The sequence below is a fragment of the Eschrichtius robustus genome, chromosome 15 (genome assembly GCF_028021215.1).
Source record: "Eschrichtius robustus isolate mEscRob2 chromosome 15, mEscRob2.pri, whole genome shotgun sequence".
NCBI classification, from domain to species: Eukaryota; Metazoa; Chordata; class Mammalia; order Artiodactyla; family Eschrichtiidae; genus Eschrichtius; species Eschrichtius robustus.
Genome location: NC_090838.1, coordinates 46819872 through 46825346, shown reverse-complemented (window position 1 = coordinate 46825346; position 5475 = coordinate 46819872). Strand labels below are relative to the sequence as shown.

At 38.4% G+C, this 5475-nt stretch overlaps 1 pseudogene; it reads right to left on the bottom strand.

Moving 5' to 3' along the window:
- Positions 1-574: 574 nt before the first annotated feature.
- On the bottom strand, positions 575-991 carry LOC137778085 (protein FAM136A pseudogene; annotated as a pseudogene).
- Positions 992-5475: the final 4484 nt, after the last annotated feature.

Sequence of the window (5475 nt, the reverse complement as noted above, 5' to 3'; positions counted from 1 at the left end):
CCAACTCTACATCTTAAAGTAACTTCATGCCCTTGTATATAAAACGAAACCAAGCAAAACAAATCCCCAGAAGCCCCCTTTCCCCTTCTAAATTAGTGACCTCATGAATTTTGTTTTATTTCCACTTTATGGGAAATGTTGTAGTGATCCTTCTGGTTAACAGGAGGTTGGCAACAAACAGAAACACCTCTCCTCACACTCCACCAGATCATAAGCAGGTCAGATGAACCTGCCAGCCTGTTGGTATCTGTGTACTAAGAGAATGTGGTACCTTGGAGGGCTCTGGTTTGGTACAAGGGAGACTCCCTGTTACCAGGATAAGCACTTGCCACGTGAAATTCAGGCTCATAAAAACTCTCCTGTGCTATCTATGATCCAAATTTTAGCACCAGTTTTTTTCACTTTCTAGGATTCAAACACAAAGGAACCAGTGTCCAGAGGCAAGTGACATAGGCCTTAAACTTGCTGCCATCCTTAATTTCCTCATTCATAAACTTTCCTTAGAAAACCCAAATCCCCATTCCTCTTTTTAAACAGATTCCTGCCTTCAGCCCCGATGGCCAATAGCAGACATCTATTTCCCAATGGATGAGAGAGACTCCTTCATCTTCTTGGTCATGGTTGGGGTGAGGTTCATGTGGTCATCCACACACTTGGTCACACAGCTCTCCAGCTGCCACTTCACCTGAAGGTCTTTACTCCCCGCATCTATTGAATCTTTGGCTTTGTCGTTGCAATGCGTCGTGCACCGGGCCAGGCTGTCCTGGAACTTCTCCAGCTCGCTGGTCACCAGGGCCTGGGCTTGAGCCAGAGGTGCATGGCAGCGCTCAATGCACTAGTGCACTTGCTGCATGGAGGCCTGGCTATCCTCACAACAGCCGGCGCTGCACCGGTACATGAGGCCCTGCATCTTCCAGATGCTCTCTCTCTCCAGACTCTTCATCATAGAGTCCACCGCCTCCTGCGCCCGGAGCTGCTGCAACTCCGCCATGGCAACCCCGCGCTGCTCCCTGCCGCGCCGGCGCCCACATGGACTCCCGCGCACGAGCCCCTATTAATATTATTTTAAAATAGGTATGTAAAAACTTTCTGTTTTAATTTATATTACAGTAAATGTTCATAGCTAAAATCCACATCACAAAGAGTGTAAAGGGGTCCTGAGAACAATGATTTGGGAACCACTGATCTAGAATACCATAAATTGCAGTATGGGCACTGCAAACGATCTCTTCAAAGCAAATATGGGCTACTTCCTTTCCTCATTTAAAACAATAATGATTACATGTGGATAGTATTTTGTACTTTCCAAAGTGCTTTTATATGCATCAACGAATTAATCTTTTGAGTAATCTTATAGGTCAGGTATTGTTCTCTCCATGTTATTAAAAAGAAAAGAAAAGAAAAGAGGTCCAGAGCAATCAGGCAGCTTATCTTAGGTCAGAGAGCCAGTAAAAGAATGAGATCTGACCTCAGATTTTCCAATTTTAAATTTCATCATATTTTTGAAATACTACCATATAGGTTCAGAAACTGTTAGAAATTATTAGCATGTGAACAATTCAAATTATCATCAGTTTGAAAAAGGGGTTATTAAATTACCTTCAGGTGACCAATATTAAACTCAAATATATTTTCAAATCATACTGGGTTTGAGTTATGCTCTTTATGTTGACATGCAGATTATTTCAAATTCTGAATTAGTAATATCTAAATGAATGTTTTTTATAACCTCTTTATATCTGTCCATTGTATTAGATTTAACTATGAGAAACTGTCAATATTCTCTCATTTTTTGACATAAAAATGACAACTTCATGTGGCTCAACTTAATGCAATTTTGAAAACACAGAAGATTAATGAAATCTTTTAAATTAGGTTTAAAATTATATAAAAAGTATGAAAAAGTATAGACTGAATAAAAAACAGCCCGTGTAGAAACCCCAACTCCTAGTCCCATACCCCAGCATTCTGAGATAACTACTGCCAACAATTTCCTGTATATCCTTTTACAAATTGTCCATGGATATACAATCATACATATATCTGCTAAAACATACACACAAGTGGAATCATACTAAACAAACTACTCTGCAAATTGCTTTTCTTGCTTAATATGTTTGGATATCATTTCATTTGATTCATATATGTAGTTCTATTCCTTTTTTAAAGTTCTGTTAATCTATTGGAGGATGTACAATAATTGACTACTGAATTTAAAAAATATTGACAATAATAATATCCATATGGTAAAATGCACTAATCTTAAAGTTTATTTTCTGCATGTGTATATACATGTGCATGTACATTAATTTCTACATGTGCATGTATACCTGTGTAACTGCCATCTAGATCGAAGTATAGAATATTCCCAGCATTCTAGAAGACTCCACCAAGTTGTTTTTTTGGGAAGGAAGAAATTTTCCTCTATCCTTCTAGGTTCTTCTGACTGGTCTAAGAATTAAATTGACATGAGACATATTAACAGGAGAAAATCACACAGAAGTTTAATAACATGTTAACATGGGAGAGACCCAGAAAAACTGAGTAACTCTTCAAAATGGCTGAAGCCCTCATCTTAAATACCATCTTCAGCTAAAGACAAAAGAGAATGTTGTTAATGTTGTTAATAATAACAACAGGGAGTAGTGGTTTGGGACTTCAGGGGGGTGAATGCAATTTACAGGGAGATAAAAAAGCAAAAGTTTGGTAAATAAATGTTTGCTGGGCCATACAGAGACAATGGGACACAGAGAGGAATTTTAACAAACAGACTTTGCTAGGTTCTTCCCTGTCTATACACCTAGTTCATACTATAATTTTCTATGCTGATCGCTCCCGTCCTGGAACAGCTCCTCCATCTACATTCTTTAGGCAGTTAGGGGGAAGGTCAAAGTTTCCTTCCTGAGTCTTTTGGGCCTTGATTGTTTTCAGCTCAAAATAATCCACATACCAGAGAGACCTTTTGGGGTGGCAAATTTTGCTCCCCAGCAGTTCCCAGCCAATACCACCCCAACCCAGCCACCATTATTCTGATTTTTATCAACATAGTTTGATTTTGTCTGTTCTTAAACTTCGTATAAATAGAATCATACTGTATGTTTTTGGTGTGTGAGTGCCTGATTTCTTTTGCTCAACATCAGTTCTCTGAGATCAATCCACATTATTGTGTGTAGTAGTAGTTTGTTCCTTTTTATTGCTCTATAGTCTTCCATTGCATGAATTTATCCATTCTACTGTTGATAGACATTTAGTTTTTTATTTTTAAAGTTTTAGATGTTATGAATAAAGCTTTCATGAGCTTTCTTTACACGTCTTTTAGTGGACATATCCATTCATTTTATTTGGTATATTTTACCAAATGATAGAATATACCAAATAAAATATTCTAATTTATTCTTTGATGATTTAGGAACTTTCGTGTTAACCTTTTTTACCAAAATTACACTCAATAGTAATTTTTAGCAAATTATTTTTTTGGATTAATCTTTAAACAAACTACAACATTTAGAATAAACTTAACAAACTTAACTTACAACTTACAACAAACTAACAAACAAACTTAACATTTAGAACAATCTGACATTATCACCTGTTTCTAAACATAAACATGGTTCTGGTTATTCACTGCTTGAAACTACAATTATTAATAAGTTAATATTACTGGAAATAGGTTTATTAGTATGGTTTCTTTCTTTTGATTAAATACTGAGTGACCAAAGTATATTTTTAAAATAAAGTATCACCTGTGGTAATTTATGGATGGGGAATTTTTAAAAACATTGGAAACCATACATTGCTCTCATGCTCTAGGTGTTTATATTAAATTGCCTACTTGACACCTCTGCTTCAACATCTGGAGCTCAAAAGTTCTAAAATGGAATCCTGACTTCCCACCCCTTTCTAATGTACTTCTCTCCTCTCCCCACTTCCCACCTGTTCCTCTTCCAGTCTTCCTCACTTCAGAAAAAGGCTCACCCACTTACCCGTTGCTTAAGCCAGAATCCCAAGCTTTATTTCGGATTCCGTCCTCTTCTTACATTCCATCCATCAGGGAGTTCTGTCATTTCCCCCTCATAACCTTCTCTTATTTGTTCTCTCCTTCCCCTCCTCAGTGCAACAGTAGCCCAAGCCACTAGCTTTTCTTGCCCAGACCTCCAAAATAGGCTCTTTTCTGGTGATGGTGGTTTCACTTTTTTTTTTTTTTTGGCTGCACCACGAGGCTTCCGGGATCTTAGTTCCCCGACCAGGGATCGAACCTGGGCCCAGGCAGTGAAAGTGCCGAGTCTTAACCACTGGACCACCAGGGAATTTCCAGGTGTTTTCACTTTTGACACCCTCTGTCTGTTCCCCACAGAGCAGTCAGAATAATTTCTAACAACATAAATCAATTTTATATTCCTGCTTACAGCTCTTACCATAACATCTGAAAAAGAAATTCAACTCATTACCATGGCCTACTAATCCAGAATAATGTGGCATCTACTAACCTGTCCCACCCCATCTGGTGCCATTAAGCTCTAGCTACATGGCCTCCTTTTAATTCCTTGAGCATGTCGTGCAAGCCCTTTCCCCCCTCATCCCTTTTCACATGCAGTTTCCTCTCCTTATGAGACTCCCTACCATCACACATGGTTTGCTCCTTCTCAGCATTCCATTCTCAGCTTAACTCTAACCTCCTTGGAGTGGCCTTTCCTCATCGCCTGATCTAAGTAGCCCACTATCTTCTATTCTCCTACTCCAGTTTTTAAGTAGCACTTACCCAAAATTGTAAATATATATGTATTTTCTTATTTATTATCTTCTTTGTTGCATCAGTTAAGATTTGGTTCAACTGCCAACCAAAATACAGTGGCTGGAAAAGATAGTGGTTCATTTTTCTCTCATATAAACAAAGTTTAGAGATAGGTAGATCAAGGTTAGTATGATAGCTCTATGATCCTAAGAGATCTAGGTTCCTTCTCTCTAGCTGCTCCACCGAATTCATCATGTGGCTTCCACCTCACAGTTCAAAGTGGTTGCTCAAGCTCCAGTCATCATGCTTTTATTTCCTCCATCAGGAATCAGGAAGGTAAATGTGGTCTTTTTGCAAGGTGGGGGAGGTCATAAACACAGTTAAAAGTCATGAGTTCTTTAATGTTGGTTCAAGCAAAGATTAGCAATTGGTGTTAAAACTATTTTAGGTAAATGGCTGATGAGAAAAGGACCTCCATAAAGTGCCCCCCAAAACTCTACACAGATTTCTTTTTGTCCATGAGGAGAAAAAAGTAGCTTTATAGTGGAGGAGTCAGGCCGTCATCAGTTTAACGCAGTACCGTAGTCAAATATGCTGTGCCTCTTGATGTGACTGAAGTACACAGTACCACCTGTGATGTAATCTTGCCAAAAATGTTTGAGTCTAATTGGACCTTTTGTTATAACTTCCAGTTTTATAGGAATTACAAGGAAAAGAGAAATGAACTAAATGATACCCTGAGG